This window comes from Mobula hypostoma, chromosome 25, assembly GCF_963921235.1.
Source record: "Mobula hypostoma chromosome 25, sMobHyp1.1, whole genome shotgun sequence".
NCBI classification, from domain to species: Eukaryota; Metazoa; Chordata; class Chondrichthyes; order Myliobatiformes; family Myliobatidae; genus Mobula; species Mobula hypostoma.
Genome location: NC_086121.1, coordinates 32,736,399 through 32,753,305, shown reverse-complemented (window position 1 = coordinate 32,753,305; position 16,907 = coordinate 32,736,399). Strand labels below are relative to the sequence as shown.

Here is a 16,907-nt window from a genome sequence, read left to right as displayed (position 1 = left end):
ACTACCTGGGCCATGCAAAAGGTGACAGAGGATAGAGTATACCAGTGATGAACACATGTTTCAAAGACTGATGTTAAGAGAACTAGCTTTCATCCCAGGAGGCATTGCAGGGAAAAAACGAAATTGTTCTGTGGAATGAGTTCACTTGATTGAGAAGGGACCGGCACTCTAACAAAGCAAAACATAAGAGCTGTGCACAAGATTATTCCATTAAAATTTGATGCTAAAGAGGAGGGACAAAGGCAACAGTATAGAGATGGAATAAGCACAACTTGTCAGGAAGGAACAAAGTATATAAACTTAAGAGTTGAACTCCAGTTAAAGAGAGTAAGCAAAAATGGTACAAATTACAAAGATGAAGGTGATCTATCTGAATAAATGATTTACAACAGATGATACAAATAAAAATATTTGGGTATAATCAAATAATCACTAAATATATATGGTTGCAAAATGATCAAAAGATGGGCAAAATGGAAAAGGAGATGGCAATCCTGATGTAAAAAGGTGGGATAATACAGGAAAGTTCTTAATTTAGAAACATAGTAAACCTACAGCACAATACAGGCCCTTCGGCCCACAAAGCTGTGCTGAACATGTCCTTACCTTAGAACTACTTAGGCTTACCCATAGCCCTCTATTTTCCTAAGCTCCATGTATTTTAGATCTACTATTTGATCAATGAAAATTTAATAGTTTACAAGTCTTTAGAGTGATTTACAATACATACATCAAAATTCAAAGCAAATTAGCTTAATTAGAAACTAAAAGCAATCTTTGGAGATACTTGGTTTGAATTGACATTATTAGTTTGAGAAATTACATTAAAATAAAAGGCAATAGACAAGCAAAGACTAGAATTTGACGAATTAATACAAATTCATATCCTATTATGACTAAAGTCAACCGAAAAGTTATCTATCCATGGATAACAAGAGAAGTTAAAATTAGTGGAGCAAAAACTTGAAGCTGCTGGAAATTCAAAATAAAAGCAAAAAATATTGGAAATGAACCCCCCGGTTTCCTTGGTTGCACAAGTCTAGGGAAGACAACCTCCAGCCCCACCAGACACGTGAGATTCAGGTACTCTCCCACCCCAAACCCGCTTATGTGGATGCTGAGTAATTTGCTACCCTGTTACAAATTAGTGCCACAAATTAACAGACAGTACACAGCATACGATTAAAAGAGTATATTTATGAATCTTAGTTTGACTAAAGGGTTAGTAACAAAAAGAACAAAAAAGAAAAGGGCTCATTTTAATGAAACTGTCAAAAGCGCATAAGTTGGATCTCAAAGTTTCCCCATAGTCCCCAATCCTCAATCGATTTCGCCTCTGGCTTCTTTGAATCATGGCCCCACTCCAAGTTGAATCCTACATCCTCTTCTCTCCCACGCCCTACTTCTTCATCTCCTCTCGAGCAAAAGCCCCAAGCCTAACCTTAGCATCCCTCACCAGAGAAACCTCCCTTTAACCAGCGCTCGGCAGAGATGGTGCTCAGTGTCGGAGGGCTGGTCGGAGGCTGGAAGTTTTCGGATGACTCAGAGTCGGACTGTGGTCAGTTGCTTCCAGGATGCTGCACCAGCAAGTTTGCAGTGCTGGAAGCATGGCAGGGAGAGTTTTCTTCCTTCTCCCATCTGTGTGAGACCATGGGACTTTTGAGAAACTTTGAACTTTTTTTTACCGTGCCCATGGCCTGTTCTTCATCAAGTTACAGTATTGCTTGCACTGTTGTAACTATATGTTATAATTATGTGTTTCTTGTCAGTTTTTCAGTCTTGGTCTACCTTGTGTTTCTGTGATATCACACCAGAGGAAGATTGTATCATTTCTTAATGCATGCATTACTAAATGACAATAAAAGAGGACTGCGTGTCCTCATAATCTAACCTAATCTGATCTGACCATCCTAATTGAATGGCACACATTTCTCCTCATCTCTCATCTTCAGCAATAACCCAAACAAGCTGAAAACAGAACAGACTGCTCTACAGAACTGCTAAGTGAAATACATACACAGTAAAATTATGAACTAGGGCTGCGGTCCCCAACCACCGGGCCACAAAGCATGTGCTACCAGGCTGCGAGGAAACGATACGATTTGGGAATAGGAGTCAGCTGTACCTTTCCTCATGTGTCACGGCCACTGTTGAGCTTGAACGCACGCAAGATCATTACCCGCGCGTCATCCATGTCAACACAGGAAGGAGATCAACTCCTCGAGCTTGCAAATGACGACGGGCTGAAAAGTATGTTTGACATAACATCTCTGCCGGCATTCTGAATCAAAGTCAAGGCTAAATATCCTGAGACAGCCACGAAAGCACTGAAAACGTTGCTTCCATTTCCAACATATCTCTGCAATGAATGCAACGAAAACCAAATTGCAGAATAGACTGGACATAAGGAACTCCCTTCGAGTATCGCTGTCTCCCATCACCCTTCGACGGCACCGTCTTGTTTCAGGGAAACAAACCCAGGGCTCCCACTGATTCAGCGATATTGGTGTGTTGCAATGATTTTATATGTTCATATGTTCAATATGTGCTGTGTGTTTATTATCCAAACGTTACTTAAAATGTTATGATGCTATTGACTTATAAGTGACTTATATAACCACCTAACAATTACAGCACGGAAACAGGCGATCTCGGCCCTTCTAGTCTGTGCCGAACGCTTACTCTCATCTAGTCCCACCGACCCGCACTCAGCCCATAACCTTCCATTCCTTTCCTGTCCATATACCCATCCAATTTTTCTTTAAATGATAATATCGAACCTGCCTCAACCACTTCTACTGGATGTTTGTTCAACACTTACTTCAAGCTCCCCTGTCCTTCCCTGATAATTGACTTATTACTATATTCATGCGAGGAAAATATGCGCTGTGTTTAATATTAAATTCATTAGACAAACCCTTTTAGAAATGAAATTGAGTGTATTAGCCACTTATCACCTATATTCCAGTCATGATTACAACACCCCCCCCCCCCCCACCGGTACAGAATCGCCAAAAACGATTTGTAGAAAAAAATCGGCACGTACATGCATGCACACTGGTGCCCGTGCAAGGCTTCATGGTCATTGTAGTCTTTCTCAGGGAAACAACGTATTTGACTGCTACTCGTGTCCGTTGGCAACCCTACCCTCCACCCCCCCCCCCCACCCCCGGGTCGGCCGGTCCACAAGAATATTGTCAATCATAAACCAGTCCACGTTCAAAAAAGGTTGGGGACCCCTGAACTAGGGCATTACAAAAGTATTCAAAAAAAAAGTCAAGAGTCATCCATAGGGACAGAAACTTTCAGTTATAGCTCAAGGATTCTTCATCAGAACTCAAATGGTAAGCACTTACCTTAGGATAGGACGAGCAAATGTAAAGAAAAAAGGTAATATCTTTGAAAGGGTACAGATTAAGATTGTCAAGGTAACAATTACTCAAAAAACAGACATGGGGGAAAAACTGAAACAGAGTTACAGCCACTTCTGCACAAGGAAAATAAAGGAGGCTATCCAAAATTGTTAAATTCAATTTTAAAACTTGAAAGTTGCAATGTATTCACATAGAAGATCAGATACATATATTGGATAAAAAAGGAGACTAAAGACAGATCAGAGCGTGAGTGTGAGTGGAATGGAACAATTAACATACAGATTTGGAATCTTATTTCATCCTTATGCACTTAAAGGAGGCGCTTCACAGGGCATTCTTCAAATTTTCACGTTTTTACCCACTCTATAATATTAGCTATATAGTACATCAATTAAGGTTAAAACAAACATTGTCACAGATTAGACAAAAAAAAGGAAGCTGAATACAACAAACAAGGATACAAAGACCATTTACTTTCTGTAGAAACACATCAAGAAAATGTAGGTGTCTGCCACCTGGCACTCAACCAGTCTCATCATGGTTAATCTACCCTTGGGCTCAACTCCTTTTCTTGTTCTGACATTGCTCTGAATTCTTTCAATAATTTATCTGCCTCTCCTTAAGTCCTTTTAGTGATGTCATCTGTACAATCCTTTAAGATTGAGAATCCAGATATTTAATAAAACATGCGCAGAAATTCCTAGCAAGATTAAATTACTACTCTTTATCTTGCAACTATGTCCACTCATTAGAAGCGCTCCCAATCTACCTTGTCAAACCCTCATCAGATCTTCTCTCTCAATAAGACCATTCTTCTAAACCCTGAAGACTATTGGTCTAAATCATAAAGTCATTCACAAAAGTAAACACTTCTGATCTCTGGAATTTGCCTTGAACACGCTTACTGACTGCTTCCAGCGCTGGCATAAGCTTTCTTAAGGGGACCAACACCAGATATTTCATACGTCACACATACGTCAGAATCAGAACCAGATTTATTATCACCGGCATGTGACATGAAATTTTATCAGCTGCACAGCAACGCTCCCACCCCTTGTTCATCCATAGCCCACAGCAAAACCTCCTCTCCCCTACCCACCCTCCACCATCTACAGTTAGGAAACAAAGACAAATTGAAACTGAGAGATACAACTCCATCTGAGAATAAACAAAGGTGGTCATGTGAAACCACATACGCATGTCCAACCCCACACAGGCCAAATTTTCATTCACTCCACATATACATAATAGCTCACAAAAATCACACAAGCAGTATCAACCACTGCAAGCCATCCTGCATGTGCATACAGTAAATCAGTAAATGCAGTGAGTTACACCCTACACACACACACACACACACACACACACCAGAAGTTGTTCCATATGCTTCCTCTGGAATCTTTCCACAACTCAAGAGAATTTTAATACTTTACAAACAATGCTCCTGCTGGAAATTATGATCAAAATCTAAGGAAGCAAAGCATCAGGTCCAAGGTTTGCTTTGTACACCAGATTTCCAGCATCTGTAGAAGCTTTTAGGTCAAGTATAATCTACAATGCCCAGTTTGGTTTTGTATTTGGCGGTGGTGGGTTAGGGAAAGAGGCAGAGGAACGGAAGCATCCAAGGGGAACCTAAACCGGAAGAATACACAAACTCCATGCAAACAGCACTCAAAGTCAGAATTGAACACAGTTCTTTCAGGATAGAAGCTCTGAACTGACAACAGTACCTGCTGCGCTGACCATTCTGTCTTTCAAAATAATTACTCGCATGTTCATATTGAAATTACTACTAACTGGTGACAGTTATTGCTGCATTCGAGGTGGGACATTTTCAATAGCCAAAGTGGTTGCACAGCTACACTGCAGAATTGTTTTTAAAGAATACAAGCTTTAGTTCTGATGAGTTTGAGATGTGTAACACCTGCAGTAGAGACCATTGAAAAAAACAGGGAGCTCCTGAAGCGTGCTGCACCATTCGATAAAATCACCGTTTCCAGTCCATTGTACCAGTGTCCAAAAACATATTCATCAACTTTTACTTTAATAACTATTTTTTCAAAAAGACATGAAGAATTTGAAACTAAAAGACAGCTTGTTTAACAGTTGCCATAGATCAAGTGTTCTATAATGATATAGTGGCGCAGCGAAAGAACTTCAAAGTTATCAAAGTCACTGTAGTTTTATGAAAAGGAAATGATGTTCAACTAATTTATTAGAACTCTTTAAAGGAGGAATATAGACTGCAAAGAAAAAGGAAATGCTAAATGTATAATATTTAGATATTCAGAGGCATTTAATAAGGTGACACATCAAAGCTTATTGTGGAAAATAGAACTACATAGGGTAGGAAACATCATACAGTGGAAAAAAAAATTCTCTATGGTGATAAGATGCAATTACTTTGCCACAGGGATTGATCCACTACCTTACCATGTCTCACTGAAAGCATGGTAAATAAATTATGAAGAGGACATGAGGAGGCTACAATGGGATATAGGTAAGTTAAGAAACTGAGCAAAAACCTGGCAATTGGAGTATAATTTGGGAAAATGTGAAACTGTCCATTTTGTTTTATAAAAAAATGAACAAATATATTTTAATAGAGAGACTAGAAAACTTCAAGATGCAAAGGGATTTAGATGTCCTAGTGCATGATATTCATTTGGGCATTGATGATTTTACACCCAGTTGCCTTATTTCATTGTTTAAGGAAGAATTTAAATACACCAGCTGTTCGAAGAAGATTTATGTGACTTAAACCTAGAATAAGACCATAAAATATAGGAGCAGAATTAGGCCATTTGGCCCATCGAATCAGCTCTGCCATTGCATCATTGGTGATCCATTTTCCCTCTCAGCCCCCATGGATGGGGGGGGCGGGGAGGAGAGAGAAGAGGAGGTAATCTAATGAGGAAAGCTACAGAAGTAGGGAAGGCTTGGCTTGAATCCGCTTGTGCTTAGAAGAGTGGGAGAGGATGTGAAGAGTACAGTTCCTCGTGGAAGAACTTTGCATCATGCAGTTGGTATATTTTCGCACTACACACTAAAGGGGGAAAAAAACTAGATCAAACCTGTAGAGACCTTTACAAAGCTAAGCTCAAAGGATGAAATTACTGCAATAACCACACATGGCACAATACACTTATACAAACACTCTCTTTCAATCTGAAGCTGCTTGCAGTTCTACCGCAGTGCAAATTCAAATAGTTTCAAGTACTGATGCAGTGAATTCCATTACTGAAAATTTAAGCACAAAGATTGTACTACCAATGTAATTGTGAAATCTTAAGGATTTAAGATTTCCACAAAATGTTTAATTAAAAGCATCAAAAGCTGGAAGTTAATTATAAATTCCAAAAGAATTGTATTTATACAATATTTTTCATCCCAAAGAGCACACATAGGCAGCCATACACAACTATAAAACAAAACAAGCAAATGTGGACGTGCAATACAAGATCTCAGAAATATTTATATTGGCAGACTGTATGGGCGTCAGCTTGAGTCAACCACGTATCTTTTATATTATCTGAATAGATAGTTTTGATAACATGACATTCGCAGTACGGATTGTCCTGTAACACTACAGGGTTGCACGACTAATCCATATCATGATTTTCAATAATGAGAAGCCAAGTCATTAGAACGTGGTTGAAGAAACTTTTTAAACATATCATTATCATGAGAGCAAATTCTAATTTTGCATCCTAGAATTTTGGTGGTAATGTGTAAATTCCATAAGGGTGAATTCTTACTTGAACTGCTGTAACTTGGACCTACATTATGTGTCAGGTACCTCCCCGTTTCCACCTAGCTAAAAAGGAGTCACCTGCCACTCATTTCCAACTTATCACCTGCAACCTATTTAAACCCATCTTTCATCCACAACCTTATTCATTCATTCAAACTAGCCAGCCTCAAGCAGTTGCTCCTAGCCTTCAGCTACCTTGTGTTAAGTATCTGTTCTCTCTGGTTTCGTGTCCCCTCATGGTTTCTTATTTTGCAGTTTATTATTAAAGTGATCGCTCACTGTTAAACTGTCTCTGTTGATCTGCATTTGGATCAAGTGTCCCTTATATTTCCTGATGAATAAACCAATGATTGACCCCAGCAGAACCCTGCAGAATATGCTCACCTAAAGGAAGTCGTCTGTGGACAGGAGCACTCGATCCTGAACCAACAGGAAATCACTGACCATCTGGCTCACCATTCTCAACCAACTCAACGTCTCAATACAGCAACCCTGCACCAATGAACATCTGCCCTTAGAGCCCTGGCTTCCTCCGCCTGAACACTTCGACAGATTCCCAACATGTTGCTGCAACTTTATCTCCCAATGCATCTTACACATCTCTGTACATTACGGACTGAGCCAAATTTGCATTCATCATCTCTCTCTAGACTGGGCAAGTTCAGACCTGGCCCATTTGCAACCGAAGATTTTACTGCCGAAAAGCACCAGGTTTTCGACCATCCGGGAAGTGGATGGGAGGCAACGGATCAGATACTTTGCCTGTGTCAAGGCACACACTCAGCGCTAGATAACTCCATGGAATTCAGAAAAGTGCAACTGCAATGCGGAAGCATGGCTGTCCCATGACCATCACAGCCGTCTACCTGGGAGATGCCCACTGACCTCAAAAGCCTCATAATTCTGGGCCTCTGATTTAACGATTGTCTGATGGAATAACCCTCAAGATCATTAACCAGAACTCCAGATCCATTTCCAAAACCATTTCATGACCCCCATCAACAACACCTCCATTACCCATGGAGGCAGGGGAGAGCTCCCTTAATGCATTCATGAACGTTGGTGGAGAAACAACTTGTGTGCCTACTGTGAAGCTGTCGATCACCCACACAGCAAATGTCCATTGCGACCAGGGAAATGGCACTACTGTAGAAACAAGGGGCCTATCTGGCAAGCTTCCCTCCAGCCTCTTGTTCCAGCACCACAGCCCAACTCTCTATCCTCCTTCACACCCAAATAGCTCTGGTGGATTCCAGCGCAGAGGCAACTTTCTGGACTGTATTGTGTGCAGCTTGGGGTCCCCACTGAGCCTATCTCTCACCCCTTTTTCATCATAGCCATTGATGTGAATGTGACAGTGCGCATATGGCTTATGCACATGAGCACTGGAAACACTGTGAGTCCATCCAATTCCTTGTTATCAACTCACCCAACACTCCTCTCATCTTGGGTTACCCTTGTCTCTCCACTCACAACACACACTTCACCTGGTCATCCAGTTCACTGCTGAGTTGAAGACTCATCTGTCTGCAACCTCAGCTGATTTCACCCCATAAGTCTGAAGAGATGAAGGAAGCTCCTGACCTCACCACACTCCTGCAGGAATACCACAATTTAGCCATCGCCTTCAGTAAAAGGAAAGCCAGTGCACTACCACATTATAGACCACATGACTGCATGGTCAACCTCCTCCAAGGGACTACCTCTCTCCTCCTGAGACCCAAGCCATAAATGACTACATCACTGAAGCACTACAGCACGGCTTCATTTAACCAGCTGGTTTAGGATTCTTCTTTGTCAAAAAGCAAAACAGGGTCTTCATCCCCCAACTACCACTGACTCAACAAAATTACTCAAGAACCAGTACCCTCTACCCTTGATGGTTAGCATATTTGAAGCGCTCTGCAGGGCCCAGATCTTCACCAAACTGAATCTACAGAGTGCGTACAACCTGATCAACATCCGCCAGGGGGATGAGTTACAGCATTTGTAACACCCACTGGCCACGATGAATAGCTGGTGATGCCTTTTAGACTTTCCAACAGCCCAGCCATTTTCCAAGCTTTCATTAATGAGTACCTCGAAGACATACCACACAGGCATGTGCTCATCTACCTCGACGACATTCTCTCCTTCTCCAAGGACCCCCAAGACACTGTGTAATGTCCAGTCAGTCCTTTGGAATCTCCTCGAAAACCAACCCTACTGCAAGTTAAGAGAAATGCCAGTTCTGCACCTGTCATTTCTCTCCTGGATTACATCCTTTAACCCTAAGGTATAATCAGGGACCCAGAGGAAGTGTATGCTGTCATTGAATGGTCCCACCCACACTCCCTCAAACAGCTATAGCACTTCTTAGGTTTCTTCGACTTCTACCGCCATTTCATCAGGAACTAGACAAATCACCACACCTCTGATCTCTCCAACCAGATCACCAACTTCACAGATAACATGGTCTACTGACAATGACCACAATTTTAAGGAGCTCAGGAGATGCTTCATCATCACTCCCATTCTCCATCATCCAAACCCCTATGGACCTCAGTGGTAGAGGTAGATGCAACTGATGCAGGCATTAGGACTATTCCCTACCAGCAAGGATCAGACAGGAAGATACACGCTTATGCCGCCTTCTCACTCAAGTTCAACTCTACACGGCGCCATTATGAAGTAGGAGACAGGGAGTTACCTGCCATCAGGCCTTGGAGGAGTGGAGACATTGGCTGTTAGGAAACACTGAGCAATTCCTGATCTGGACTGATTACCAGTTATTCATCCAGCAGACTTGTCAAGTCAACTTACTTCAGGTTCACTGGGCTCTCTTCTTCAAGAATAACAACATCACCATCTCCTACTGATCTGACTCCAAGAATACTAAGGCAGAAGGCCTGTCAGATAGTTTGACCCATCTGAAATGGAGATCGACCCTCAAGTCCATTATTCCATTCTGCCAGATTCTTGTCCCAATTGTCCAGGATCTTGAGAGCCAAATGCACCAGGCTCTAAAGCATGATGCTGCTCTGAAGCACTTCAGTGGGTCCATCCAGGTGCATGGCATATCCCGGATATTTGTGGCTCACTATAGTCAGAGTCATACTTTATTGATCCCGGGGGAAACTGGTTTTCGTTACAGTTGCACCATAAGTAATAAATAGTAATAGAAATAGTAATAGTAATACTACTATTAGTAAATAGTAATAGTCATGGAAATAATAACTAGTAATAGAATAGTAATAGAAAAATAGTAATAAATAGTTAATAGTAATATGTAAATTATGCCAGTAAATTATGAAAATAAGTCCAGGGCCAGCCTATCGGCTCAGGGTGTCTGACCCTCCAAGGGAGGAGTTGTAAAGTTTGATGGCCACAGGCAGGAATGACTTCCTATGACGCCCTGTGCTGCATCTCAGTGGAATGAGTCTCTGGCTGAATGTACTCTTGTGCCCACCCAGTACATTATATAGTGGATGGGAGACATTGACCAAGATGGCATGCAACTTGGACAGCATCCTCTTTTCAGACACCACCGTGAGAGAGTCCAGTTCCATCCCCACAACATCACTGGCCTTACGAATGAGTTTGTTGATTCTGTTGGTGTCTGCTACCCACTATGATCGCAGATGTACGTCAATTCGTTGCTGCCTGCCCTCAATGTGCTCAGTCCATTTCCTCTGGGCTCCTGTGTTCCCTGCCAGACCCTCGATGACCGTAGTCCCACATCACCATGGATTTTATCACAGGGTTGCCACTTTCCAAATAACCATAGTGATCATGACAGAGATGGACTAGTTTTTCAAGTGCAGAGGTTTCTGCAATGCTTTGCCACCTCTAACCCTTCCATGTGGAAGAGGTACATGTTCGCCCAACTTCCCCTTCCTAAAGTCCATAATCAATTCCTGGCCTCCCTGATGCTGAGTCCAAAGTTGTTGTTACGATACCATTCAACCTGCCCAACTATCTCAATCCTATATGCTCTTTGTTGCCATCTCTGATTTTACCAACAATAGTAGTGTCATTTCCTAATTTATAGATGGTGTTTGAGCTGTGCTTAGCTACACAGTCATAGGTGTAAAGAAAGCAGAGTAGTAATTGATAAACAGCAGCTTAACACATTTTGTATTTGCCTAGGTTCTGCAAAACAGAGTAGAGAGCCAGTGACAATACATTTGCTGTAGATCTGTTGCAGTGGTAGGGAAATTACAGCAGACTTCAAGGTCCTTGCTCATGCAGCACTTAATTCTCACCATAACCAACCTCTTGAAGTACTTCATTGCAGTAGATGTGAATGCTACCAGTCTACGGTCATTGAGGCAGCTCATCCTGTTCTTGGGCAGACAGACTGAAGATGACCTTGAACACTCCACTCAGTTGGTACACCTAGCCAGGTACTAAATTTTTAATCGGTCTTGGATCTTCATCAATAAGTTAACGCTTCTTATAATATAATGTGAGAAGAACCTCAACAGGGTAATCTAGCTCAATTATTGGCCAAAGCACAACCTTGAGATGGCAAAATAAAAATGACTGTCTTGGAGTTTTTTTAGTACTACAGGCATTATTGAGCAGTATCATGGCCTATACCGACAGTTGTGAAAGTTTACACAAGGAGGGAAAAAATTAGTACTATTTCTTTCAAGAACTTAAATAGGATTATTCAGAAAAGCCATACATTAGATACTGGGTGCTGGAAGTTGCTATTGAGGAAAAACACTTGCAGATAATTGTAATAGTGTGTTTTATGTATTTAGATTTTTAGACCCAAAAGTCCACTCATACCCTCCAAGGTGCATGCTTGAAATGATAACAGCTTCAACACTGTCCTGCAAGGACTTTACAAGAGTTTGTAGAGTGGGAATGAAGGTGGCAGATGGAACAACAATAGATTACTTACTGAAATGAGGAGGTTGTACATCAAGGGAAGATGGGTCTATAGTTTAAACCGATAAATATAAAAAATAATATTTTTATGGAAAAGCTTACAAAATACAGGATACAGCCCTATCCATCACAGGTAAAGCACATCTACACAGAGCACTGTCCCAGAAAAACAGCATCCATCATCAGGGAACCCCATCATCTAGGCCATCGTGGCTTTGTGCAGAAGCCATCAGGAAAAGATACAGGAGCCTCAGGATGCACAACATCAAGTTTAGGAGAAGTTATTACCCTTCAATCATCATCTTCTTGAACTAGAGGGAATAGCTTCAGTCAACAATACTTGTCCCATCATCGTACTCTTCCGACAACCAATGAACTCACTTCTAAGTACTTCTCATCTCATGTTTTCTATTTATTATTTTTATTACCATTTTTACTATTATTTCTTTCTTTTCCATTCCACTTAGTTGCTTTTTGCACATTGGTTGTTTGTCCGTCCTGTTGAGTGCAGTCTTCATTTGATTCTATTGTGTTTCTTGTATTTACAAACCCCATTTCCAGAAAAGTTGGGATATTTTCCAAAATGCAATAAAAACAAAAATCTGTGATATGTTAATTCACGTGAACCTTTATTTAACTGACAAAAGTACAAAGAAAAGATTTTCAATAGTTTTACTGACCAACTTAATTGTATTTTGTAAACGTACACAAATTCAGAATTTGATGGCTGTAACACATTCAACAAAAGTTGGGACAGAGGCATGTTTACCATTGTGTTACATCACCTTTCCTTTTAATAACACTTTTTAATTGTTTTGGAACTGAGGATACTTATTGTAATAGATTTGCAACTGGAAATTTTGTCCATTCTTGCTTGCTACAAGACTTCAGCTGCTCAACAGTCCGTGGTCTCCGTTGTCTGATTCTCCTCTTCATGATGCACCATACATTTTCAATAGGAGATAGATCTGGACTGGCAGCAGGCCAGTCAAGCACATGCACTCTGTGTCTACAAAGCCACGCTGTTGTAGCCCGTGCAGAATGTGGTCTGGCATTGTCCTGCGGGAAGAGACTTCGCCTTGATGGCAACATATGTCTCTCTAAAATCCTTATATACGCCTCAGAGTCAATGGTACCTTCACATACGTGCAACTCACCCATGCCGTGGGCACTGATGCACCCCCATACCATCACAGATGCTGGCTTTTGCACCTTTCGCTGATAACAATCTGGATGGACGTTTTCATCTTTGGCATGGAGAACTCAACGCCCGTTTTTTCCGAAAACTAGCTGAAATGTGGACTCATCTGACCACAGCACATGGTTCCACAGTCCTTCGGTCCATCTGAGATGAGCTCGGGCCCAGAGAACTCGCCAGCATTTCTGCATAGAATTGATGTATGGCTTCCTCCTTGCGTAATACGGTTTCAAGTTGTATTTCTGGATGCAGCGACGGACTGTGTTGAGTGACAATGGTTTTCCGAAGTACTCCCGAGCCCAGGTGGCTATAATTGTCACAGTAGCATGACTTTTCTGTGCACTTTTCAATCTTATTTTTAACTCTGTCCCAACTTTTGCTGAGTGTGTTGCAGCCATCAAATTCTAAATTTGTGTATGTTTACAAAATACAATTAAGTTGGTCAGTAAAACTATTGAAAATCTCTTCTTTGTACTTCAGTTAAATAAAGGTTCACGTTAATTAACATATCACAGATTTTTGTTTTTATTGCATTTTGGAAAATATCCCAACTTTTCTGGAAATGGGGTTTGTACTATGAATACCAGCAAGAAAATGAATATCAGGGTTGTATATGGTGACATATGTACTTTGATACTAAATTTACTTTGAACTTTGAATGTTAAGGGATAACAACTTGACTGAAGAATCTAGGACTAAAAGGGGGCAGAGGGAGAATTACGGTCTCAAGATAGCAGACATTCATTCAGGACTTAAAAGTCAGAATGAATTCTCCATTCAAAAGGTGTTATGTTCACTCATCTACAATTACTAAAGAGATCCTGAGCCAGGAGATAGAACAAAGCTGGAACACAGAATAAACCTTTATTGGATTGGAACAACCAGCTTGCACTAGTGATCAGTCCATCTTCATGGTTGCATCAATCACATTCTCATTGTGATGTTGCCTGCAGTTGTGCTGGTACTGTGGTAGATTTGGTCAGGGTAAATCAAACGCTTGAAGGTCCAGACCTGTGTTTGAGATCCACATGATGAACTTGTTGTGCCTTCGGGAGCACGTGGCTACAACTGGTAATATGATGACACTAGGGATGTTTGTCACAATAACTTCACAGAGCAATTTTCCAATGCATTTGACCATCTGACCTGGTACCCATGGCTTTTGACCATTGTGAAACTGTCTGGCCGATATTGCAGCTCTGGACTTGAATGAATTCACTCAATGACCAACATCTCTGTGGCTGTCTTTGTGACCTGACCAAATGCTGGATTGGATGTTGGACTCTGTGGTAGCATTGCATCCAATGCTGTGCGCAGTTTCCTTACCAAAAGTGCTTCAGCTGGCAACTTCCCCTCGAGGCCTGGATGCAGTGTAATTTGATGTGTCAGCAGAAATGTATTGAGAGCTTCAGCCGATACTCCTTCCCCCTTTTGATTTCAAAAATGACTGAAGGTATCCACAAACCTCTCTGCTTGGCAGTTGGACTGTGGATGATACGGGGGTGAGCAGATATGGATAATTTCACTGCTCTGACAGAATGCAGCAAACTTGTGTACTGCATTGGGTGCCACTGTCAGAAATAAGCATTTCTGGCATCCCAAGATAGCTGAAGATGTGGCTGTTGAATGGTAGCCTTGTTTTCATAATACTTCTGGCCATTTGGAATAGGCACCAACCAGGAAAAGGTAGGTACACCCGTTGATAGGGCCCGCGAAGTCAACATGTACTCGACTACGAGGTGTGGCAGACTGAGTACACTGCTTACACATAGATGTAATATCTTCATCTATGCCCAGCCAGTATATAAAGCTTCTTGCCAGGGCTTTCAACCGATTGATGCCCGGATTACCACGGTGGAATTGCTTCAGTACTTTTGGTTGAAGTGTTTGTGGAATCAGCTGAATTTAAATGCATCAAGAGAAGGTTGGAAGAAACCATGTTCTTCACCTCATCAAAAGCCTCTTCATATTGCTTGTGGACAATTTCCATGTGGCACCTTTGCTGAGGAGGGCATGGAGTGGCTCCCTTAGCCAGTGTATTGTTGGGAGGAATGCTGAATAATAACTGATCATGCCCAAAATGATCATAAAGGTGCTGACATCTTTAAGATATCAGTAATGTTATCTGAACCTGGGCAACAACTATGCTCATCTACGATAAGCCCCTTCCACTTGAAAGAAGACATCAGAACGCTGTCCAAAGTCACAATCTAAATAAAGCCTTGTCGTTGGTTCAAAACGAGGTCCAGGTGCTCTTGTAGTTCTGTCTGATCACTACCCATCACAATGATGTTGTCAAGGTAAGAGGCAACTAAGGCTACGTCCACACTACGCTGGATAACTTTGAAAACGAAGCTTTTTCTCTTCGTTTTGACCCTCTGTCCGCACTAAAATAGCATTTTTATCCCCTGAAAACGGAGATTTGCGGAAACGGTCTCCAGAGTGAAAAAATTTGAAAACGTCTAATATTCGTTGTAGAGTGTACGGGGTAAACGGAGAGATTTAAAAACGCTGTCATGACAACACCACAACAACAATGCTTTTTCTGCTTCTGCTTGGTACTGCACAAGCACGGCCAGACGGCTGTTATAACACACAGTCGGTGTGAATGGCGTGACAGTTAAATTGTAAAGTGAGCTTTTCTGACTATTTAAAAACACTGTCATGACGAGCCGGAATAGATGGTCGCAGAGCGGCATTTCGTTGTTTTCTTGAACGCAACCCCCCACAAAACCTAACAATTTCAGAACAGACGGCAGCGAGACTGAAGCCAGAAGAGTTAGAAATGTACTCACCAAATACTTTGACCCATAGCTTACTGAATAAACTTTGCCCCATTTTCTGTCCTTGCTTGTATGAAGGTGGTTTATCTATTTATGCAAGTACTTCTCTGACAATAGATGTATAACAGCCTAATGTAACATTGTATGAAAATAAAAGAAAACAGGCATGTTTTATACATTTAACAAGGTGCTTTATTAATGCAACAGAGTTGGTCAGTTTTTCAATGTTCGTCATCAGCCGGGTCATACTGTCCGTGAACTCCCCGTCAGTTGCCTCCATACGCTCCAGTATTTATTTTTTTTTTAGTTTTAAGTCCTCCCGCGCGAGAGCCAAGAGCAATTCCTTTCAAGTTTTTCTACTCTGTAACTGGACAAACGCGCACCAAGTATACTGTTTCCTCTTCGCTTGTTTTCTGTGTGTCCTGTGCATGCCCAGTAGGAGGAGATTTGCCCAAATATCCACCTAATGTGGATGGAGAGATTTTGAAAAATGCTTAGTGTGGATGTCTGTCCTTTTTACTCGAAACCTGCATTTTCAAAATTATCCGGCATAGTGTAGACGTAGCCTAAGTCAGCATGGTGCCCATAAGCAGCTGAAAAATTGAAGGAGCTGCCTTTACCCTGAAAAGACACGGAGAAAGGGAAAACAATCCATTATACATTGTAATGGTGAGGAGGTCCTGTGAATTTTGTGCCACTTCTACCTGGAGGTAGACTTCAGCCAAGGCCAACTTTGCAGAACAGCGACCACCATTCAATTGGCAAAGATATTTACCGGTACCAGTAATGGGTACAGTTGTGTCTTCTGAATTCGTATTGAGATCAGTTGAGAAGTCTATAAACTACCTAACTGTACCGCTGGCTTTCTTGATGATGACTACTGGAGCTGCCGAACGCAAGTAGTTGGCAGCTTAGTTGGT

General features: G+C 41.5%; 1 protein-coding gene across 15 annotated transcripts in view; it reads right to left on the bottom strand.

The window, feature by feature from the left end:
- The window catches only part of LOC134337823 (eukaryotic translation initiation factor 4 gamma 3-like), a 306,969-nt gene that overhangs the window by 159,331 nt on the left and 130,731 nt on the right, over positions 1–16,907 (bottom strand). The gene's annotated exons all lie outside the window — the stretch shown is intronic.